This window comes from Stegostoma tigrinum, chromosome 8 (assembly GCF_030684315.1).
Source record: "Stegostoma tigrinum isolate sSteTig4 chromosome 8, sSteTig4.hap1, whole genome shotgun sequence".
Taxonomy (NCBI): Eukaryota; Metazoa; Chordata; class Chondrichthyes; order Orectolobiformes; family Stegostomatidae; genus Stegostoma; species Stegostoma tigrinum.
This window is the reverse complement of record NC_081361.1, coordinates 14,452,962-14,478,542: the sequence shown is the minus strand read 5'-3', so window position 1 is coordinate 14,478,542 and position 25,581 is coordinate 14,452,962. Positions and strand designations below refer to the sequence as shown.

Here is a 25,581-nt window from a genome sequence, read left to right as displayed (position 1 = left end):
TGGTCTCACCATTGACTGTAAATTATATCTTCAAGGTTTGTGCTTTGAAAATAGAAGATGTAAGTCGTGAATGCCAGAAATTCCACTGGGATTTAAGTAATTAGGAAAAAAAAATTGAAGAAAAGCTGTAATGGTTGTTAATTCAGTTTCTGCTATTGTCTATGAAATGTTACTCAAATAGGTCCAATTGTTTCAGTAATTTTTTTCACATATTGGAAGAGAACCGATGAGAATTGTGACTTCTTTTGACCAGCACAGATGCATAAGCCTTTTTCTATGCTGTAGATCTCAATGACTCTGTAAAGTTTGGTATGTTTCATCTGAAAGGTGTTTCCTGTTTTCAACACAAAAAATGTTGCAGTTGCATTTTTTTTTCTCACTCTGTTGTAGCTGTATAATGCAATGTTATCAGGAACAAAAACAAAGTTGCTGGAAAAGCTCAGCAGGTCTGGCAGCTTTCGTGAAGGCAAAAACAGAGTTAACGTTTCGGGTCCGGTGCCTCTTCAGAACACTAAGCAATGTTATGGTTCTTTTACACGCAGTCATATTGGATAATTGTATCAGTGATAATGGGAACTGCAGATGCTGGAGAATCCAAGATAATAAAGTGTGAAGTTGGACGAACACAGCAGGCCAAGCAGCATCTCAGGAGCACAAAAGCACACGTGTTCCTGAGATGCTGCTTGGCCTGCTGTGTTCATCCAGCAGGCCACTTTATTATATTGGATAATTGTGTTCCTTTGCAATAAATCACAATGCCTCACTAATGTCAAATACTCATTTTCTATTGCAAAGTCATTCATGTTCACTTGCCTTTTATAACATTGAATATAGTGAATTCACACTCAGACTGCATTTGTCTACAGGAGGAAAAATTATGTTTATTCCATTTGAGTGCATCTTCAAAATTTAAGCTGCAATACGTGTAGATAATCTCCTGGTTATGTACAGCCCTATGAGGTCTTCATGTTTGGCTTTTTGATTAGCTGATATCAAACTTAGGAGTCAGAGATAACACTCAGAGACAGTGAGAACTGCCGATGCTGGAGTCAAGGATAATCCTTAAAACTCCCAAAAGCCCGCAACCTCAGGAGTCAGTTTTCAAACATTGAAAGATGAGTTTTTCAACCCTGACTCTGCCCTCCCAAAATAAACTATTAGAATGACCAGAAAGTGGTACCTGATCTGGAATGAATGTCCGATGGGGAGGAATATCCAACAATCTCTGAAATGCAAAAACAAATGATTTCCTCGTTTCCAAATGGAATTTTATTTCTTTTCTTTGCATTCCACAATTCCAAAGAAAACCTGTAAACATCTGTTGTGATGAAGTAAACTCGGTGACAAGAAAATCTGGGATTGCTTTAAAACATAAAATATAAAGCAAATAAAGACCAAGGACTGAACCATACGCTCTCTGTTTGGCCAAGTCCGAGCTATGTTGAGTTCTTTGGCGGGTTTTTCACCATGAGGCCTAGCAAGACTCTTCTGCCCTCTCTCCCATACTTGGTGCACCAATTCCCTACCCGTCACCTATAGTGTCTCTCATGCCTAATTCCAGCCTTGTCTGACCACAAGCTGTTCCCGGAACAACTTGTCACTCGGAGTGTATCTACCAAGAGACCAGCATCCCGAGAACCCGTGCCATCTTTGTCGGTCGCCCAACAAGCACCAGAGCCGCACTAAGTGGTTCGTGGGCATGTCAGACAGGGGGAAATCAGTGCCCTGCTTCTGCTGGATGGTATGGCACAAGTTCTTCACCTATATGTAGTGCCTTTTTTCTATGGACCTGTTATAAACCAGTACCAGGTGTAGACCTGGATGAACACGGCAAGCCAAGCAGCATCAGAGGAGCAGGAAGGCTGAAGAAGGGTCTAGGCCAGAGATGTCAGCCTTCTGCTCCTCTGATTTGCTTGGCCTGCTGTATTCCTCCAGCTCTACACTTTGTTATCTCAGATTCTTTTCTGATGAAGGCCCGAAATGCCAGCTTTTGTGCTCCGAAGATGTTGCTTGGCCTGCTCTGTTCATCCAGCTCCACACTTTGTCATCCCATGTTGTTTATTAACCTCTTCTCAATATTTTTCCAGCCAAAATAAATTGCCTCATATTTTTCTGTATTAATGTCTGCCATTGGCACATGTCATAAGTCTGCCTATATCCTTCTGAAGTTTCTCCCGGAAAGAGACATAATGTTTCATAACTTGTTCCATCCTTTCAAGTCTAAACATTGCTGCATTTGCTTTGGAATCTGTCACCACACTGATCAAAATTTTACTTTTTTTCCCCACAATACATTGACTACAGTGGGGCAGCACGGTGGCGCAGTGGTTAGCACTGCAGCCTCACAGCACCAAGGACCCGGGTTCAAATCCAGCCTCGGGTAACTGTCTATGTGGAGTTTGCACATTCTCCCCATGTCTGCGTGGGTTTCCTCCGGGTGCTCCAGTTTCCTCCCACAGTCCAAAGATGTGCAGGTTAGGTGGATTGGCCATGCTAATTGCCCATAGTGTTCAGGGGTGTGTGGGTTATAAGGGGATGGGTTTGGGTGGGATGCTGCAAGGGTCGGTGTGGACTTGTTGGGCCAAAGGGCCTGTTTCCACACTGTAGGGAATCTAATCTAAAAAAAATTAATGTTTACAATCACATCTTTCATATTTTGAATAGTCTCTGCATGATTATCCACTATATTTGCCTGATAGACTTACTTCCAGTCATGAACAACGAAACTCCTGCAATGGTTTCTGTTTCTGACCAAATCCTCTTATCTTTGGCTAGCCCCAGGGGTCTATCCTGTTGCTCATCAGCAATGTTGTCTGAAAACACGTCATGAGGTTTCACTGATGAAGTCAAGTTCAACCTCGCCACCACCTAACTTAAACCCATATTTTTCATTGATCTGTCATGCTGTTTATGTGATCAGCAGAAGGCTCTCCCAAACAAGTGTTGGAAATACCAGATGCATCGCCCTCCATTCCCATCACAAATTGCATTCCCTAACCACTGACTTTATCCCTCTCCCTACGCACTTCTTGAGGTTGAAACACCTCATTTGGAAGTGTCCTATTTGATTCCAAGATGATCCTTTAACCATCTATCCACTTTACCATAACACCTGCTTACTTCCACCTCTGTCATTTCACCCAGACCATTCATGTCTTTGTTACTTTCACACAAGATGTAATGCTTCCAGCCTTCCCTAGCCTCCCAGTTTGCACCTCTATAAAACTGAGCTGCCAAGAAGTTACTCTGCAGCTGCTGACCTACGCTGGCTCTCAATTCAACACTGCCTCAGTTTTAAAGTCGTCACTTTTATTTTTCAAAACACTCCATGGCTTCAGCCATTGCCCTATCTACAACCTCCTCCAGCATGAAATCCCCATGATGGTCACACTCTGTCACCACCTGGGGAAAAGGTAACTGGCAAGCCTTTGTGACAGCATCTGACGATGAAGATGATAGAGCAAAGTTGGGAGTTTTCAGGAGACAATTCCAGGCAGCATGGTATCGATACTGGAGTAAAGAAAGTATGTGCAGGGCATGGCTAATGATTACTAATACAGAAACAAACAGTATTTCACATACAGGCAATGTCAACTGTTGTTTGTGCTTTGATGCCAACCACCAGCGGTTTGTCACCACAACCCCATTCCTTAACCAGTTTGAATAGCTTGCTTTGTTTACAGTGCTAGCGAGCAACAGCTCAGTGAGTCTTAATGAGAAGAGACTTCTGTCTTAAACAAGTTGAAGTATATTGCATACTAGCAATCCAGTACAATGTTAGTAAGTTAGGAGTTGCTGCTAAGAGCATTGGGAGAGCAGTGTATATAATATTCATACAACAAGGTCCCAAGATATTCTGTTTTTTCACACCCATCTTTATGACAACACAAGATGGGGGAGATGTTCAATTAAGGACCATTAACTTATACAACAATCGCTTCTGGTACTAATGGTACAAATTAAACCTAAAAGTTCTGTGACTTCTATACTATTGGGGTGCACTTCCTGTTCCTTGTGTTTCAAGAACACTTCCCAAATGTGACTGAAGCCTCTTCCAAGGATGTCTAACCTGAAGAAGTTACCCTCCTCCCTCTGGACAAACCTCAAGGGATCTCTCTCTCCCACTGCAACTCTCTTGTAATCTGCCTCCCCCTCTCCCCGTATGTATTTCAGAACCGTCTTCCCCTCCCCCAATTCTGATGAAGGGTCTAGGCCCGAAATGTCAGCTTTCCTGCTCCTAAGACGATGTTTGGCCTGCTCTGTTCATCCAGCTCCACACCGAGTTATCTCTGCGACTAAAGTACTGTTGCGCTTGCCACACAGTGTGTTTAGCTCACATATCCTGCAAAGAACTGCCAGTAGACTCTTAACAGTAATAAGAAATTATTTTTCTTGAACATAAGACCCTTAATACTGTAATGATGATTATGCTGCAAACCGAAAATTAACACAATTAACAATTAATCTGACAATTAACATTGTAAATCTAAGTCAATATCTTGTATGTTAACTAAACTTGGAATGATCAAACATCACCATACTAGAGATAATGGGAACCGCAAATGCTGAAGAATCCGAGATAACAAAGTGTGGAGCTGGATGAACACAGCAGGCTAAGCAGCATCTTAGGACCACAAAAGCTGACATTTCAGGTCTAAGCTTTTGTGCTCGTAAGATGATGCTTGGCCTGCTCTGTTCATGCAGCTCCACACTTTGTTATCACCACACTAGACCTTGGCCTTGATCCACATGGTAAAGGTTATCTGGCCTTCCTCTCCCGGTGATCCCGGGGCACCTCTTGTTACAGAGGTTGGTCTTGAGTTTCCGCTCCAAGGGGTGCTGTGGCAGCAATTCATGTCCTTTGAAGCTTCCGCACCCCTTTGGGGATACCTTTGATTCCCACCAATGGATCAATCAGGAATCAATCTCACTGATGAACTGGGCCCAATCAGGCAGTGCCATGCGGATGGTGGGGTGGTCTTTGATCCTCCATTTCTGAAAGGGCCAGGGGCACATAAGTCAGGTAGGCTTCTGAGATTAGAATGTGAGGTGTCCCTTTGTTCTGGAAACAGCTCGATGTTTCCTTTTGTCCTGGTAAATAGGTTTAGTCAATTGTGTATTGCGTTGTCCTGCAGCTGTAGCCTGCCTGTTTGGGTCTTCAGTTTGTTCATTTCCGAGTCTTTTGTCTAGATATTTTGGCCAATGCTTGGCTCAGTTTCCCAGCATGCTTTTTTATCCAATTCTGCCATTTTGAGTGGCTCATCCAGCTGCAGTACCGAAGGGGGCCAATTGCTGGTGATGCACGTGTTCAGTGGAGGCAAAAAGTGGAGACAGAACAAAACAGTGTTTCTGTCCATTCTCCATCATCTTTTGATCATTATGAAGGGCTTAAAGGACAGCAATATAAAATCAAACATTGGAAGATTATGGGAATTGTATGGATCAGTTAACATGGTTTTAGGAAAAAACATTTCTCCTGCCGAGCAATTTTTGTAGAATTCTTTCAGGAGATAACCTCCAGCACTTCAGGTGAATGCAGTTTGGCAGATGTAGTTCACTTGATTTTCAAGAACTGATTGACAAATTTCCCAATGTGAGACAAAGAAGGAAGAATAACTGTTGTGAAATAGATGACACTGTCAAGCGAACTGAGAATTGACTTTGTAAAAGATAAATGGAGAAGAAGTGGTGAGTGGAATTCATTGGAATTTGACCTGGGGCTATCTGTTATTGACAGTTCTTTCTTCAATTCACGTGACAGTGTTTGGTGTTTTACCGAAAATATCAATAAAATTGTAGACAGCCTTCATGTTGAATAGAAATTAATTATTTCAGTCATTTATGTCAATTATGTCGATAAACTGAGATGCAGCAGAATAGTTTTTTCTTGTTTTTGAATGTGTGTTCAGGAATAGTCTGGTTGCTCTGTGGTTAGCACTGCTCCCTCACTGCGCCAGGGACCCGGTTCAATTCCAGCCTTGTGTGACTGTCTGTGTGGAGTTTGTACATTCTCCCTGTGTCTGCGTGGGTTTCCTCCCACAATCCAAGGATGTGCAGGTTAGGTGGATTAGCCATGCTAAATTGCCCCATAGTGTCCAGAGATTGGCTGTGGGGAAAAATGCAGGGTTACAGGGATAGGAGAGGTGTGTGGGTGCGATGCTCTTCAGAGGGGCGGTGTGGACTGGATAGGCTGAATGGCCTGCTTCCACGCAACAGGGATTCCACGAAACACATGTATTATGTAAAATTCTATTTGAAGATAGACTATGGGGTTGGGAAGAGCCAAATGTGATGCCAGAATGCAGCAATTGTTTCTGCTGAAATACGCAACACTTATTGGAGCTTCAAGGAGGGCAACTCCACCCAAATGTGTTTTAAAACCAAATATTCTAGATCAAACTGTTCAGAATGTGTTGTTTGATAGGGATGCAGGTTTACTGGTAACCTTCTAAATTGAATTGAGTAAATACTTTAAGGGGATCAATGTGTAGAGATGTAGGAAAAGCAAAGGGGAAAAGATGAATCAGGCCATTATTCAAAAAAGCCAGCGCATACCTAATGTACTCGCACAATGCAATTGTGACTATAGACTATGCCCTTTATTGTAGCCCATATGGAATTCTTTCCTTGCAGTTAGTGACGATCTTCTCTCTCCCGCTCGCTGGATAGTGTGGATGGGGTCTTCCCCTGCAAGATTCTGTGAGCATTAATTTTAACAACTGCCAGGGCAAAAATTAGTTACATATCATTCAATATTGTACCCGACTGGCGTTAAAGGACAATGGAATCAGACAGGGTAGAAAGCCAACATTGCATCCAAAGAAGGAGGACATATATTAATATTAAGCCATTGATCTGAACAGCATTGTACATGTGTATTCTTTATTCCTCATCCAACCCCTGACAGCTCATATACTTCCCTTTGCCACAGTCACTGCATAAGAACCCATCCTCAATGTCACTATGTAATGATTTCCCATCATTAATAAAAAGTGCATTTTTAAAGAAGAAAGTCCTTTGCAGGATGTGGACATCACTGTCAAGCCCAGTATTTATTATCTGTCTCTAATAGCCCTTGAGAAGGTGGATCCACCTTCTTGAAAGCCGTTGTCCACTTGCTGTGGGTACAGGCACAGGGCTGCTCGGAATGGAGTGCCAGGATTTTGACCCACTGACCCTGAAGGGACACCGATACATGCCGTAAGACCATAAGACCATCAGACATAGGAGTGGAAGTAAGGCCATTCGGCCCATCAAGTCCACTCCGCCATTTAAATCATGGCTGATGGGCATTTCAACTCCACTTCCCTGTACTCTCCCCATAGTGCTTGATTCCTTCTGAGATCAAGAATTTGTCGATCTCTTCCTTGAAGGCATCCAATGTCCCGGCCTCCAGTGGCAATGAATTCCACAGGCCCACCACTCCCTGGCTGAAGAAATGTCATCTCATTTCAGTTTTAAATTTAACCCCTCTAATTTTAAGGCTGTGCCCACGGGTCCTAGTCTCCCCACCTAACGGAAACAACTTCCTAGCGTCCACCCCTTCTAAACCATGCATTATCTTGTAAGTTTCTATTAGATCTCCCCTCAACCTTCTAAACTCTAATGAGTACAATCCCAGGATCCTTAGCCGTTCATCATACGTTAAACCTACCATTCCAGGGATCATCCATGTGAATCTCCGCTGGACACACTCCAGGGCTAGTATGTCCTTCCTGAGGTGTGGAGCCCAAAATTGGACACAGTATTCTAAATGGGGCCTAACTAGAGCTTTATAAAGCCTCAGAAGCACATCGCTGCTTTTATATTCCAACCCTCTTGAGATAAGTCAGGGTAGGGAGTGGCTTGATGAGGAGCTTGCAGGCAGTGATATTTCCATGTATCTGCTGCCCTTGTACTTCTAGATGGATATGGTTGTGGGTTTGTAAGGTGTTACCCAAGGATCCTTGGTGAATTCCTGGCGTGCATCTTGTAGATGGTTCGCACAGTTGCTACTGACCATCGATGTGGCAGGAATGAGTGTTTGAGCTGTTAGAAGGAACGTCAATCATGTGGACTCCTAGATTCATGATGGCTTGTGAAGCTATACTCATCCATGCATTGGACAGTATTCCATCACCTTCCTGACTGATGCCTCGTAGATGTGGACAGGCATTTGAGAGTGAGAAGGTAAGTTACTTATCACAGAATTTCCAATTATTGAGCAGCTCTCAGAACTTGTCCATTCAATATCTGGTTAATTTTAATCCCCAGGATGTTGTTGCTGAAGATATTGCCATCGATTGTCATGGGCCAGTGGTTAGATTCTCTCTTGTTGGAGATGTGTGTTGTCTGGTACTTGCGTGGCACAACTGTTTCTTGCAACTTATCAGCCCAAATTTGGCTGTTGCCCAAGTCTTGTTGCATTGGAATGTCGGCTGCATCAGAATCTGAGGAGTCACAAATGGCGCTGAACCTAAACCGATCATCAATGAACATCCCCACTTCTGACCTGATGGTGGAGAGAAGGCTGTTGATGAATGAGGATGACAGTGATGTAATGGTAATGTGGCTTGATGAATAACCCAGAAGCATGGACTAATGCTCTTGGTCATGGATCAAACCCACCACAGCAGAATTTTAATTGAATCTGCAAATCTGAAATATAAAGCCAGACCCAGTAATAGTGACAATAACAACTGTCATTGATTGTTGTAAAAACCCATCTTGTTCACGAACGTTCTTTAGGAAAGGACATTCATCATCCAGCTTACATGTAACTCCAGATCCATAATAATGTGGCTGCCCCTTAACTACCCTGTGCAATGGTCTATCAAGCCACTCAGTTCATTGGAAATTAGGGATATGCAACAAATTCTGGCCCTGCTAGTGACAAACAAATTCCATAAAAGAGTAAAATAAAGTAAAACTGAAGGTGGCTCAGCCTAAGGCAATAGACTGAGGAATTCCTGTACAGATGTCCTGGGACTGAGATGACAGACATTTAACAACCACAAACAGGAACAAAAAAACAAAGTTGCTGGAAAAGCTCAGTAGGTCTGGCAGCATCTGTGAAGGAGATAGCAGAGTTAACATTTCAGGTCCAGCAATCCTTCCTCAGAACAGCACCTGCACATCTGCCAATGTGGTATACTGTATCCACTGTACCCGGTGGGGCTTCCGCTACACTGGGGAAACCAAGTGGAGGCTTGGGGACCGCTTTGCAGAATACCTACACTCGGTTCGCAACAAACAACTGCACCTCCCAGTCGCGAACCATTTTAACTCCCCCTCCCATTCCTCAGACGACATGTCCATCATGGGCCTCCTGCAGTGCCACAATGATGCCACCCGAAGGTTGCAGGAACAGCAACTCATATTCCGCTTGGGACCCTGCAGCCCAATGGTATCAATGCGGACTTCACAAGCTTCAAAATCTCCCCTTCCCCCACTGCATCCCAAAACCAGCCCAACTCGTCCCCTCCCCCCACTGCATCCCAAAACGAGCCCAGCTTCTCCCCGCCTCCCTAACCTGTTCTTCCTCTCACCTATCCCTTCCTCCCACCTCAAGCCACACCTCCATTTCCTACCTGCTAACCTCATCCCACCTCCTGGACCTATCCATCTTTCCTGGACTGACCTATCCCCTCCCTACCTCCCCACTTATACTCTCCTCTCCACCTATCTTCTTTTCACTCCATCTTCAGTCCGCCTCCCCCTCTCTCCCTATTTATTCCAGAACCATCCCCCCATCCCCCTCTCTGATGAAGGGTCTAGGCCCGAAACATCAGCTTTTGTGCTCCTGAGATGCTGCTTGGCCTGCTGTGTTCATCCAGCTCCACACTTTGTTATCTTAGCAGTGGGGTGTCAATTTGTTGTGAGAAGCTGCGTGAAGCCATACAAGTCAAAGCCCAAGAATATGAACTCACGTCTCCATTGAATCAGTGCTATTTGGGATACAACAACTGTGCTATGTGTTCATGGCCAAAGGAAGAGAGAAAAATAGTCAACATGCTGGTTTCTGATTGTAATCTCGTGACTCATATTAATTATAAGGATCAGCTCCTTTATATTCCCTCATTAACTCACTTCCTGTGATAAATGGCCACAGGAACAACAGAGAGACCTGGTGCTTGGGGAATTCTATCACAGCATAGTTCCATTTAAGGCAAATCCAGATCAATACGTTCGGAAAGGAAAAGGAGGATACACCGATAGGATGACGTTGAGTGGAAGGAGATTTATGTGGAGCATTAACACCCATGTAGACAATTTGGCTGAAAAGGCCTTTTTCTGTGCTATACATTTAATGTAATATCATGTAATATCCACAAAAGTGAAAGCAGTAAAAACGTAGAAGAGTTCCCATTCTACGTGAATATATCCAAGGGATACACATATCATTTTGAACTTCCTGCATGCACACCGCACATGAATTGCTTGTGTAATACTAACTCATTACACAGCTCGAGATAACAAAGTGTGGAGCTGGATGAACACAGCTGATGAAGGGTCTAGGCCCGAAATGTCAGCTTTTGTGCTCCTAAGATGCTGCTTGGCCTGCTGTGTTCATCCAGCTCCACAGTTTATTATCTCGGATTCTCCAGCATCTGCAGTTCCCATTATCTCTGATCATTGCACAGCCCGATGCTTTGCATATGAAAGGAGGTACTTGCTGAGCAGTCATTTCTGAGGCATGCTGTCTCAGAGTTAAACATGAAGAAAACATGATAAAGTATACTCAGCCATCAATGAGATCTTGTAATATTTTCTATATGGCCTACTTTCTTGCCAGCAATATTCCCAAACTGCTGTTACATTAACTATTTTAATTTGGTGTTAAAACTCACAGTGACAAATCAAATTAAAGCTTTGTGTTACACACAGACAGCAAATTCCTGGAGGATTTTTTTTCACAGGCAAATGTTCAAATTTTCAAGTCTGTTCTTTGGGTTCATTTTAAATTCATGATAGCTTTTGGTAAATCCCTGAAGCACTATTTGTGGAAGTGTGTATGTGTTTACTGAGAGTAGGTCATGACCTGCTGGCATGCTATATCTATCTTTTATGTGTTAAACCATATTTTTATCTGAAAAAGCTGTTACAGATTTAAGTATGATTATGCACTGTGGGTTCAATTATCATGTTATCAAGCATATCACTTTGCTTTGCGTTACTTCATGTGTGTCTCTCCCACGCTGTATACTGTTTAAAATTTAAAAGACATATTAATGGACATAAACTATAAGAAAAGGAGTGTCTGTTACAGAAGGAGTGTATGGAGGCATGTTATGCAAACAATAGGATGTGCAACGCCATGTAACCCTTGAGAATCAAGCATACACTATTGAACAGTATTGGGATTAACTGCAAGGCTGGAACATGATTAAGACTTTTGCAATCTATTGGATCAAAATCTTCAAGTTTAATCACATCCTTCAGTTCTGTTTTGAGTCTGACACAGTCTCAACACTCTGCCAAGCATTTCATTAATGCAAATGAAATGTGGAGCTGGACGAACACAGCAGGCTAGGCAGCATCTGAGGAGCAGGCAACTTGATGATTTGGATCGGGAACAAGGCAATTTTTAAAATTTCCCTTCTGTAAGCCTGTCAAACAGAAATACTGAAACAGAAAATTTTCTGAAGGGTCCAGACCTGAAGCTTTAGTTTTCCTGCTCCTCTGATGCTGCCTAGCCTGCTGTGTTCATCCAGCTCTATACCTTGTTATCTCACATTCTCCAGCATCAGCAGTTCTTACTAACTCCAAACAAAAATACTGACCCTTCCTTTTGCATTGCTCAACCGAATCACTAGCTCCTGTGGGTGTTTTCATCTCTGCTTTTATCTCTACAACAGCCAATCTGTTCCAAATCAGATATTTATCCAGTTCTATTGTGAAGAGTTTAATTGAGTTAGCTTTTGCTCAGTCTTTACCTTTTTTCACATAGCTACTGTAGGCTGTAGTGCCTTTGGGAGGCTTTTAAACAGTGACTATATGGCAATGGCACTGACTGAGAAAATCTTGGCTTGTTTACGGCAACATTTCTAATAAAAAAACACATTGTCAGTATAAAACAGGTTCCAGTTTAAGATGTTGGGAGATTAGGGAAACCGGTCAATAGACCTCTAATAATGGGACACATTTTTAAATAGAGCAATTGCTTGGTACCAGCTGACTTTGCAGGCATACTACTTCCTGTGGACATCAACATGCCCCACAAAGTAATGGATCATCAATTAAGGCCCTTAAAAGCACCTACTGAAGGACACACAGTGAAGAACCACTATATATCTTCAGTTGTATACATCAATGAGCTTTTAGACTAAAGCCGTCCTGGGTGGACAGTGGCAATTGATCATCTGACTAACTGTAACCTTTAGCATTGAAAGTTTTATTCTCAGAGGTTTGAGGGTAAGACTTGGACAGTCTGCAAGACAGAACACAAAAGGCTGCTAAACATAAGGAAAAGGCAATATTATCTTTGCCTTTTACGTGCATAGAGGGTGCAAAGCTCCTCACCTGTTCCTAAGTCTGAAACTCACAAATAAATTAGATCTCCTCATGCAAAACCCAAGTGCCTAACTTAATGCCTTGCTGAATGTCCCACTCTCTGGGGAATTCTGCAATAATCCTGATATCCAACTTCATCTGTCTGAACTCATCCACACTACAGTCCAAATGTGGAAATGACTTGCTTCTTGACTGGACCCACGATAACTGATTCCCTCCAACAGGCTAATCACCATGAAGTGTTTACTGTTCCTTTGGTTTTTCTTTGGCACCACCCTTTTTAAGTGTATCTTATCTTGAATGTGTGGAGTAACAGTTAGATTCGGAAGAAGTGCGTGAATATATCATCTTCCTTGTTGTTAACCCCAAAAGCATCTGCCGCTGGTTGTGTGAAGGGATCACGCATTAAATGGGGCTTAGAAACACACATGTCTATCGTTCCAAAGCAACCACACTGATAATGGACACTGAAGGAAGGAGACGGGAAGTTTCAGCTTTTCTCTTCTCTTCTTGTTTTAACTTTGCTTTTTGCCATTCGCTCACACAGACTGCATAGATCCTTTTCATAGGACTTCAAAAGGACTTCTGGAGCAAAGGCCATTGGCAGCTGCCTGCTGAATGGACACTGTCTATCCAGAATGAGTTCAAGCTAAACGGCTACTGATATACTCCTTGGATAAGCATATGGATGATGATGGGATATTGTAGGGGGATGGGCTTAGATTAGTTCACAGGCCGGTGCAACATCGAGGGCTGAAGGGCCTGTTCTGCACTGTATTGTTCTATGTTCTATGTTCTACATCTACTCGGTTCCACAGGTCTGCATTCGTTTCTTTGTCCCTGCCAAGCTGCTACAACCTGGATCCAGATGATTACCAGCACCCTTTCATCCTTTGATCCACTGCTGTGTTTGTATGTCTCTGTTGCTATGCTTAAATCCAATTCTCAGAGAAGCAAACCTATGGCCTTGGAACCAGCTAGTTTTGTGTGCTGCCTCCTCTGACATCAACATGCCCCACAGGTGATGGATTGTCAATTGAAGCCCTTAAAAAGGTTCAACTGAAGAGCAGAACATGGGCAATGAAGAACTGCTATTTATCTTCTTTTGATCAAAGACCTTTTCGACTTAAGCCATTCTGGGTGGTCATTTGAAGGTAGTAAAATATTTTTGGCGATACACACTCGATGGGCTTAAGGGCCTGTTCTGTACCATGTGATGGTATGAGGCATGGCTCCTGATTCCTGCCTCCCACCTTGGTCCAGAGCATCAGCCTCTGCACAATTTCTCAATATGAGTTGAAATTTCTGAGTGATGCAGTGACTCTGAGAGGGTTCATGTTAAATATCCAATACCCACATTTTCATCAATGGTAAAATGTACCATGGAAATAAATACATTTGTGATGGACAAGGTGTACTCAGAGACCCAATTGATGATGGAACATTTTGAACAAGAAATTGAGCCAAAGAAAAAACATACACTTCCTTTCCTAGATAACACGCTGTAGAGCTGGATGAACACAGCAGGCCAAGCAGCATCAGAGGAGCAGAAAAGCTGACATTTCAGGTCAAGACCCTTCTTCAGAAAGTATTTTCTCTACTCCATGTTATCTCAGATTCTCCAGCGTCGGCAGTTCCTACAATCTCTGCGGCAGTTCCTTTCCAATCAATTTGAGTGCAATATGACTCCTCCTCACTTCTGAGGAGGAGCCAGTTTGGACTCAAAAGGTTAACTCTGTGTTTCTGTCTCCACAGAGGCTGCCAGATCTGCTGAGTTTCTCCAGCATTTTCTGTGTTTGTTTCGGATTACCAGCATCTGTAGTATTTTGTTTTAAATTGGATACATTTCCTTTTTATTGTGAGAATAAGGTAATGACACCATGACAAAATCCAACCTCCGTGTCAGTGCTCTGAAATATCAGGCAAAATAAAATAAACAGCCTGACTGTGAAACCAAACTGTGCAGCTGTTTGATTCAGGCTTGCTTCCAGCTTTTGATTCCCAATACAAAAGGCAGCTTCCAGAGATATGTTTGTTTTCCTCGCGATCTTGTGTGTTCGTATTGTAAAGAATCGCAAGCCACAGGCAAAATGCACCTCGTTTTAATTGTAAAATTCCGAGAAGATTGATACGTAACTCTCAAAAGACAATTGCATATCAACTTGAATAGGAAAACTTCAGGCAACATCAGGAAACAGCAGAGGGAGTCAGGCAAGGGCAACAGCTCTTCTAAAGAGCTGCTGGCACAGGCAGGTGCGTTGAATGGCCTACCACACTGTATCATTTGGCCAATCTACAGAGAAAGTTCATCAACAAGTTCCAAGGGAAGCAGTGAAATTAAGCCATCCCAATAAAATACTTTTTAAAAAAATTATCCCAATGAAACACTGGTTGGACGCCTGAATTGATTACAGCTGATTAGTCTCATGTGCTTATCATATAAAATCCTTTCTGTTCTCTGAATGGAACTTCTGATGAATTGAAAGGATTGAAATAATCTTATCCCACAGCAAAAGCCAAATGCAATTTTTATCCCCGTTGCATAAGCTTACAGACCTAATATAGTTGTACACCACAATGGCACAACGCAAAGGTATGCACAAAATATCTTATGGATGTATAATGCACACACAGACTTCCCAAGAAGAGGACAGACACTTGCTTTCAAGCTGGCCTGAGAGATTAACGGTGATTAGCTGCAGTTTGCCAGGAATCTTTATGACCTATGGATACAAATGCACAACAATGAGCAGCAGGGGATACGAATGATGCATGCATCATCGGAAGTTTCTCCTGTTGGGCACAATCTTAACCTACTTGGTATATGAGATAACAAAGTGTGGAGCTGGATGAACACAACAGGCCAAGCAGCATTTTAGCAGTGCTGTGTTCATCCAGCTCCACACTTTCTTATCTCGGATTCTCCAGCGTCTGCAGTTCCCATTATCTCTACTCGGTATATGTTTTGTTTTCCTCAGTTTTTTTCACTGTAAGTATGTCTTCTAACCATCGGTCCTGATACGAAACACATTTCACTTAATAGACAGTTCTGCCGGAAATAAACATCAAACACACCCAACCCCCCAAATTATGCTTCAGTCATATAATGTTGCTCAGTAGCTGTAATCTTGTGCATGTCAAGAGAAGGCAAGTTTGAAAGGAATGACCATTTCTGGTGTTTCCTGTCCCTCGCAAGCGGCCATAGGCTGACGATCTGCCTCTGTTTCTGCTGCCTGGGGATCTCTTGCAGTGTGAAGCTTGGCAGGTGGGTTCCTGAGTGGCAATCTCAATCCAAGGCTCTGCACCACTGGAAGGATGGCTACCCAGAGCTAAGTGCTGCCCCAAGTAGATTAGAGACTGTCAAGGAGGGTCTCTAAAGGGCAGCACAAAATAAAGGTTGACCCCAGTTGCAAGGCTGAGCAAACACTACTCGAGGATGAAATCTGAAAGAACTCCGGATGCTGTAAATCAGGAACAAAAACAGAAGTTGCTGGAAAAGCTCAGCAGCTCTGGCAGCATCCATAAAGAAAAAAAATTCAGTTAACATTTCAGGTCCGATGACCCTTCAACAGAACAGTTCAGACCCAAAATGTTTTCTTCACTGCTGTAGGATGGTTGGCTATGTGTGTTTGCGTATGCATGTAAATAGGACATTTTGACCCCCATGCACACCCTGAGCAGGGGTGGCACGGTAGCTCAGTGGTTAGCACTGCTGCCTCACAGTGGTAGGAACCTGGGTTTGATTCCACCCTCAGGTGACTGTTTGTGCAGAGTTTGTATGTTCTCCCCGTGTCTGCGTGGGTTTCCTCTAGGTGCTCCGGTTTCCTGCCACAGTCCAAAGGTGTAAGGTTAGGGGGATTGGCCATGCTAAATTATCCACCCAGGGATATGCAGGCGAGGCTAATTATTCATGGGAAATGCAGAGTTACAGGGATAGGGTAGCGGGGTGAGTCTAGGTGGGATGTTCTTCAGAGAGTCACTGTGGACGCGATGGGTTGAATGGCCAGTTTGAAAGGAATGACTATTTCTGGTGTATTTTGTCCCCGCAAGCTGCTACATTAGGGGTTCTATGATTCAAGTTTCAGCTTCCACTTTAAAATTCCATTTGTGTTCTCTGTCAGCTCACATGCGAGAGGTTAATTGTTCAGGTTACCTGCCCAATAACCTCTGCCTGTGATGACCCACCTCTGGGAAGATCGTCCGAAGGTGAGAACACATCACGTTGCTGACCCAACAGCAGAACTGCTTTCTGAAATCTGTCTAATGCTGTCATGCAACTAGATCTTTCCTGAGGTAGAAACATCTTCAGTTTGCAGTGGTGTGTTACTGATGCTTGGTTAACATTCTTATAAATAAGGCACTGCTCATGAATGAAAAACCAACTTTCAAAGTACCATCAAACATGACATTCTCTCACAAATTTTCAACAGTATTTCACAAACGTTCACACTTTACACAGAACATTTCAACATTGTAAACTTTTGAACTCAAAATACAAGACCCTAATTAGATCACTTTTGCTCCTCTCAACTAAGGAAGGATATACTGGCATCAGAGGCAGTCCGTAGAAGTTTTGCTAGGTTAATCCTGGGAATGGGGTATTTGTCCTAAATGTAGTTGAGTTGGTTTGGCCTGTATGCATCAGAATTTAGAAGCATGCGAGGTGACTGTAGTGACTGTAACAAAATCAGCCAGCTGATCCTCATAGAATATGAGTTCCCTGATTGGGGCTGTTAATCTGGTCCAATAAGGGAGCCCTGGCTGACAGAACAAGAATGTCAGAGATTCTGTTTTTTCTGAGAGCTGATCTGAGGGAGCTGGATCAGCATCAAAGACTCTCCAGCTGTAAATAAAGAGACTTGGTGACAGGACAGCAGCCTCTGGAGATACTTCAGTGACTTTGTTGAAACAAACAAGGTTCTTTGGGGACTTGATACTTGTTAGAGAATCTAGGACCAGAGATTGTAATCTCAGATGAAGAGGTTACACATGAGAAGTCACAGAGATGAGGAATTTCTTTGCTTGGAGGTTAATGAACCTGTGGAATTCTTTACTGCAAAAGGATGTTAGGGTTGGGTCCTTAAGTATATTCAAGACTGAGAAAAACAGATTTTTAATCTACAAGGGAATCTAACTTTTGGGAAAAGGCAAGAAAGTAGAGTTGAAGATTATCAGATCAACCATGACCTCATTAAATGGCAAGGCAGACACAGTGGGCTGAATGGCCTACTTCTATTCCCACATTTTATGGATTTATTGTTTAATGAAAATGGTAGGCGGCACATTTTGAAAATTATGTAGATTGTTAATTGTACGTGTGTGATCTTGAAGTTTATGTTCCTGGTATTGTTTTCAACACATAAATAATGATCCTTGGCTCAGCTGTAGCAGTGTCATTATGAAGGCTACTCGGCAAGCTCTCCATTTCAATTTGTCATCATATCCTCCTCAAGTTGCTGCTCCCTTTGCTCTTCAAGCTAAACTTTGTTAACCCATTTCTATTTAACACTTTATCCATCTGCTCGCCCTCATTTCCAAAGCGCCCCAGACCTTTCCCTTGGGTTCCCATATTAGCTGACCATGTTAATGGTTTGTTTTTTTAGGAACTATCCCTATTTCAAAACCACCACCATCATCAATGCCCAACACAAAAGAACAGCTCAGGAGTGACATCGCGTAACCGAGGATCTACAGTGCACTCCCTCTCTTCTCATTCTTCTCAATACAGTTTGACAAAGCCAACTACTCCACCATATTCACCCATTGCCTCTCTTTCACTGACCAATTCTGCGAGTTCAGTCTTGAAAGGTACCACTTCTATTTATTTGATGCCACCCTGGTTATATCGAGCAACTGGAGTCCCACCAGGGACCTATTTTGATCTTCTCTAAACACCAGTATGGATGTAAGGAAAGCATCAATGAGTCTATGTATTTAGATGATTCACAGTTCTAACTCTCTAGTAGCCATTTGACCATATACCTACCTTCATATTACCAGATTCCTAATTGACATCAGGTCAGGAATGAGCCACCGTTTCCTTCATTTAACCGTCAGGAAGCTGGAAAGCACTTGATTATTTCTTGCAGTCAGTTTTACTCCCTTCCGATTAACTTTATTCTGTCTCAAGCTATTAATTAAGACTCAATCAGATCTCTCCAGTTCATGGTCTTCCATTTAACTCAAAAAAGGTCTTAAATCTCACGTTTCATTCATCAAAAGTTATTTGACCTATTATCCCACTGCCTGTTTCTGCCCCAATATTTTCTAGATGGCTTTACACACCTCAAGAATCTATTTTGCTCGTGTCAGCTTTTCTCATTTCCTGTTTCTAACCTCCAAAACTCCCAACTTGTTTAAAACTGAGTTGTAAATATACTCCCCTGGAATGTCAGTCAGCCTCATCATCACTCAATTCCTTTCTCTCTAAAAGCATTATTTTTAAAATGTGTGCACTAGTTGCTGAAGACACAGGCCGGGCCAACATTCATTGCTGATCCCAAATTGCCCAAGAGAAGGTAGCAGTGAGCTGCTTTGACCTGCTGCCATAAATGGACGGGTGGAATTGGTAACATAAAATTAAAAGTCCTTATATTCAAATCTCTTCATGGTCTGAGTCCACCCGACATTTTGTCAACATTTTAGTCTCTTTCACAGCCTTTATTTGTCTGATCGCTGGCCCTTTTTCAAAGTGTTGAAATCTGACTCAAGATCGACATTTTTGAGAAGCTTGAGTATCCTAGATTCCCAATTCTATTTACCCCCTTCCCATAAACATCATGGGCATATTTACATAAACAAGCATCATTTATCTACAACTTATTACTGCTATTCTGTTATCTTCAATACCGGGTAAGTAATTGTATAGTGGTATTATCGCTGGATTGTTAATCCAGAGACCCGGATATAATTGTATGTGACCTGTGTTCAAATCCTGCCACTGCAGATGGTGGAATTTGAATTCAATAAGAATCAATTAATGATGACCATGAATCCACTGCTGATGTCAGGGAAAAACACCCCTGGCTCACAAATGTCCTTTAGGGAAGGAAACTGCCATCTTTACCTGGTCTGGTCTACATGTGACTCCGGACCCATAGCAATGTGGCTGACTCTGAACTGTCAGCAGGAACTTCTTCACCTGAAGGTTGTGAATCTGTGGAATTCCCTGCCCAGTGAAGCATTTGAAGCTACCTCACTGAATGTCTTTAAGGCAAGGCTAGATAAATTTTTGAGCAGTAAAGGAATTACGAGTTATGGTGAGTGGGTGGGCAAGTGGAGCCGATCAGCCATGATCTTATTAAATGGTGGTGCAGGCTCGAGGGGTCAGATCGTCTACTCCTGCTTCTAGTTCTTATGTTATGTTCTTGTGTCCTCTCGGCAATTAGTGAAGGGCAATAAATGCTGCCTAGCCAGCGATGTCCTCATCCCGTTAATGAATAAAAAAAAACTATGTTGTCTTGCAGCCACGTAGCTGTACACTTTCTGTTTCAAGCTGTTGCAAGTGGCAATAGATTTAATTACATTAATTCAAATGTTTTAGTAGCCTGTTTTAAGTTTTTGCTGTAGAATAACTTGAAGGGATAATATGTAGCCAACCTTATAGTTGTTCAAGAATTACCATGCAGCTGGGGGGAAATGAAGTTTTGTCAATTCCACATCGCACTAAAGGTGAATTTCTTCAATGTTTTTGTTTCTCAATCATTCTTTCTTAAAAAGTTTAATACAGATATAGAATTGCCGCTATGATCTAGCCGTGACATATATTGTACACAACTGGCCATGTGACTTTCAATGAAGAGCCTGCTATAAGGTTAACCCCATTGAACACAATCTGTGAAGGCAAATGACTGATTTCAAAAGTATTTCAAGTTTTTTAATATGTAAAGGAGCAAGGGAAAGTATTTTTTTGATTCTTTCACAGGATGAGGGTGTTGCTGGCTAAGCAGCATTTATTGCCCAGAGGGTAGTTAAGAGCTAACCACTTTGCTGTGATTCTGGAGTCACATGTAGGCCAGACCAGGTAAGAATAGCAGTTTCCTTCCCTCAACGATATTAGCGAACCAGATGGGTTTTTCCCCTGACAATTGACAATAGATTCACAGTCATTATTAGATTCCCCTGGATATTTATTGAATTCAAATTCGACCATCTGCCCTGGCAGGATTCAAACCTGGATCCTCAGAATGCTGTCTGGGTTTCTGGCTTAATAGTCCAGCAATAATACCACTAGGCCATTGCCTCCTCTGTTTAATACTTGGTTTGGTGATCAACATCGTCTCATAGATTTCTCTAAGTTTCAGCTTAAGTATGCATGAGAGCCTCTCAATAAAACTGCAGTAGGTTTGGACCTGGTTGTAACTGATCATACAAACACAGGACCATGTGATCCAGGCAAAAGAAAGATACATATCTGACTAGAACATCCCCTGTGATGTTATAACATATAAAGGGAAGGATCAAAACCCAGTGATAATGGGAACTGCAGATGCTGGAGAATCCAAGATAATAAAATGTGAGGCTGGATGAACACAGCAGACCCAGCAGCATCTCAGGAGCACAAAAGCTGATGTTTCGGGCCTGGACCCTTCATTAGAGAGCAAACCATCATTAGGATCAAAACCCAAGTGCATTGCCTGAAGTGATGGCGAAAGCAGACTTAGTAGTAACTTTCAAAGGGGGAATTTGCATTGTTGTTTGAAGGGAGACCATTTGCCCTTGACAAGAGACTAATCAGATGAAATGAGCTCCTCTTCTGCTGGAAGGCGATATGCTGAGTTGCCCCAGTCCCTGAATGACACGGGTAATGAGGACTTCATGAGAACATACAGCAGGATCGAAAATAAATTAGATTCTGGATAGCAGATGAAACCATTTGCTTCTGCAAACAAAACTTGAACACAACAAGAATCTTACGAGTAAGTGGCAAGAGCATATTTGCATGTATTTACATATTAAAAGATGAATAATTCTATTTTCCAAATGTTTGATTCTGAACAGAAATGGAAAAGGAAAAGGACTGTTTGAAAACCATTAATTAGAGAAATTCTGCACTGTTAAAAATATATCGCTGAACCTCATTGTGTGTGATGTTTACACTGCTGCTCCATCCAAACAGTGAGTGGAGCTGGTTTAGGTGGCCAGGCATTACTGGTGTGTGCAGCATGAAATTTGGTCAGCAACATATCACTGGTTGGTTTGTTTAATTGTGATGAAGTGTGGTGCGAAAGATCACTAGCCTGGCAACAACTCTGTGGCTCCTGGTTAGCTTGTGGGTATGTACAATGTAGGTAATCTAATCTAATATAAGACTTTGGAAATCTGGAGGTGCAGATGGTATGTGACCATTTTTTTCACATTCATTCACAAAATGACGGCATCGCTAGCTAGGCCGGTATTTATCATCCATCCCTAATTGCCCAGAGGGCAGTTCAGCATCAACCACATTGCTATGGGTCTGGAGTCACGTGTAGGCCAGACCAGGTTAAATGGCAGCTTCCTTCCCTCAAGGATAACAGTGAATCAGATGGTTTTTTCCCAATAATTGATTCATGGTCATTATTGGATGATTAATTCCAGATTTTTAAAAAATTCATATTCTGCCATGGCAGGATTTGAACACAGGTCACCATTTGGGGGTCTCTGAGAAACAGTCAAGCAACAATACCATGAGGCCATCACCTCCCTTGCCTGAAATACTCTGCAGTGAAACACCTGTATTGCAAATGGCCAGTTAATTTCTCCCACCAGCTTTTGTAGTTGTTTACCTGAACCAGTGAAAAGATTTTGCAGTTAGAGTCTTGTCTTGATTATTGATTACTGTTAGATTATTGTCTTGAGCCTCCTACAAAGAAGTAAAAGAGCCTTGTAAAAGCATATTGAAAAACAAAAAGTCCTGTCAATTCAAAAAGATTATCTCAGCAAACTGCATGGACTAATGCAGCTGAATTGTGGCTCCTCGTACTTTTTTTTCCCTTCACCCATAAAATCAATGCTTCAGCTCACTACCACCTTCTCAAGGGCAACTAGGGATGGGCAAGAAATGCTGGCCAGCCAGCAACACCCACATCTCACACATGAATAGAAAAAAAATTGTCTCTGTCTTTCTCAACGTATGTATGTAGGGGTGTTAAAAAAAAGGTTTCGAGTTTTAACCAGTAGAACTACATGTTGATAGTTCATAGCTTCCTCGCATATGATTCGAAATTATATCTGAAACCATTTGCTCCACATTTCAATTGACTCTAGTATTATGAAAAAGAAAGGCCGAAACTGGAATTATCTGCATAATCCATTGTAAAATCAATGACCAATATTGCCTTTTATAAAACTGAAAAGTTTGCAGTCCACTGCGGCACAAGGTTTGAAAAGAGTACAACAAAAGATGAGGTATATCAGGCAGTACTGTAACAAGGTGTAGAGCTGGACGAATACAGCAGGACAGGCAGCATCAGAGGAGCAGGAAAGCTGACGTTTCGGGTCTAGACCCTTCTTCAGATTTCTGGAAAGGGTCGAGGCCCAAAATGTCAGCTGTCCCGCTCCTCTGATGCTGCTTGTCCTGCTGTATTCATCCAGCTCTACACCTTGTTATCCCAGAATTTTCAGCATCTGTAGTTCCTACTATCTCTTTATCAGGCAGTAATGCTTACAACAATGTCCAGATTAAGTCTTAAAAGCCTGTGGGTTTGACTAGATGAACAAATGAAGGAAGCAAAGAGTTATGCAACTTTGAGATCCTGAGAGAATAGTTTATAAAAGGAGATTGCACACAGGGAGTCTTCATAACAATGTAGCGAGGAGGAACGAGTTCAGGGATTTTGCAGTTTAGCAGGAATGAGAATGGCTTGTAGGAACTTTTCAATAGTACTATTAGTAGATGGAGAAAGAAAGAGACAAGAAACTGTTATTTGAAACATTATCTTTTCAATCCCGAGGTGTTTTTGCCATCATGTGCAACAGACAGGTGCATTCATTTGCAATGCACGTGCTTTTTCTTTCATACATAGAGTAATCCCACTGACCTGGAGTGGAAATTTTAATAAAACATAATAATGCATTGAGACTTGCAGCAACACATTATTATAAAATCAAAATGTGAAATTCACTGCAAAAGACAAGGTCAATTATCTGGTGTAAGCAATTTCTGTATATGAAACCAAGCTGGTTTTGACCCGATCCATTTCATATTAGCATTTAAGATATCCAGTGCCAGGGGATTTGCAAGGTACAGATTAAAACATTTCTGCAACTTTGAACCTTTCACAGGATCATGGGATTACAACTAAGACTGTAAGGCATCTCATCACAGCGAGCCCCGAGTAATGGTGAGCTGAAAATTGATTGAAGATTAAAGACTGAAGCGTATAATGGTCGGGGAGATGAAAAGGCACTTCCTATTATGATCAGTTGCTGTCTATGTCCAGTTTTGCAATGCTACTGATATAAACTGCAGCAAAAAAGCCTATTCATGAAGGTTAAGCTGGATTTTTTTGTTTGCTATTGACCATGATTAAAAGAACAACTGAAACCTTGACAGTGAACTGACTCCTTTCCTTAAAACCCATTCCCTTCATGCTCGGGACTTGTTACTGTGATGAAGTAACCATTCACAATTAATTTTACCTTCACTTTTTGAAACAGGGAGGAGCAATTAATATTGTCGCTGTCTGTACAGAGCAGTTTGCATTTGGATCAACTAGTTATGAGGGAGATTGGAAGGAAGAATGATACCTATGCAGGAACTGGGAGACATGAGGTTATATGTTGGATCAGACAAAATGCCAAAGAAGAAAGGTGATGAGAATTTGTAACTGTACAATATAGTTCCGACAGAATTAAATGTAATCCTCTGAGATATTATCTTTTATGTAAAGCCCTAGGAACCAAACATAAAAAGAATATACAGCCTAAGTGCTGCAATATTGCGGTCATGTACTAAGTACAAAGGGGCTGGACTTTACAATGAAGCATTTTCCTTTATTGTTAAGTTTAAGGTCACACTAGTTGGGTTTCTTTGTAGCCTGGTCGAAGGAAAGGCAAAGACAAGCACTTTCTTCAGACTTAGACTTCTAAGTGCCATTATTTATGTGATGTTTTACATTAATATATGAATTGTACATTTATACTGAATATTGCTGTATACGATAATCATCGGTGTACCAGGACCTGGCTTAAAGTTACATTAGCTTGTGATTAAGCTGTCTGGTGTGTTCATGTCTATGCTTTCAGTGTTTTTCAGAGATGAGACAGTTCTAGTGTAGGCTGTGATAATTTCTTCTCAAATGGAATCTTCCAGAATGTTTTAACTCCAACTGTATTGTCGTATTCAGTTCCATGACATAATCACAAGGTTGCTCCAGAGGTCCAATACCATCACACACCAAATACTGCTCATTCCACCAAGAGAAAAGTCAGTTCCAAAAGAATCAACATTAACTCTGACTATCCTGCAGTGATAACAAGCTATAGCCCTGCCCTCAAGCTGACAACCACTCTGTCTGGCCATTACAGAAATCCCAACAGTGCCAGAACATGGGTGGGAGAGAGGAATATGAAGATCTTGAATGGACACTGATATATCTCCCATGTCTTTGGGCAGGGAGTTAGGGAGTGACTGAGCACTCTGGTGAGGAGTCGGATGGGGGTCATGTTTGAAGGCTAGGTGGTGAGGCACAGACGCAGCCTGTCCTTCCCAAGAGACATATTCCCTTCCTTCATGTATTTTCACCTAATTTGTAAAGTATTTGCCTGGTATCTCAGGCAATTGTTCTGAAAGAGTTAATGCTGGATTGCCTCAAGCTCCTGTTAATCTGATGATGCCATAAGGACTTGTGTGGGAAAGGCTGAGACTTTGGATCTTGAAGAAGAACTACCATCTAGTTTTCCTTGCAGTGTTAGTAACAATGTCTATCATACTGATGTAACTTCTACTGACGTGCAGTAACTACAACTTTTTTAACACAAGAATCGCTTCTCATTAGACTACCTAGCAATTTTTGTCTGCCACAGTGTACAAGACAGGCCCTATAGATTGTAGAATCACAGAATTCCCACAGTGTGGAAGCAGGCCATTTGGCCCACTGTGTCTAT

General features: G+C 42.1%; 1 protein-coding gene and 1 long non-coding RNA gene across 3 annotated transcripts in view; one reads left to right on the top strand and one right to left on the bottom strand.

Annotated features, from left to right (window-relative positions):
• Positions 1–25,581, top strand: part of astn1 (astrotactin 1) — a 1,971,124-nt gene that overhangs the window by 1,417,899 nt on the left and 527,644 nt on the right. The window lies entirely within an intron of this gene.
• LOC125456031 (uncharacterized) overlaps positions 1–25,581 on the bottom strand; it is a 142,404-nt gene that overhangs the window by 28,267 nt on the left and 88,556 nt on the right. Inside the window, exon 3 of one of the 2 annotated variants that reach the window (XR_009446049.1) lies at positions 1,181–1,225. The exons of the other annotated variant lie outside the window; for it this stretch is intronic. This is a non-coding gene — a long non-coding RNA (uncharacterized LOC125456031). The remainder of the gene's footprint in view (positions 1–1,180; positions 1,226–25,581) is intronic. 2 annotated transcript variants of the gene reach the window in all.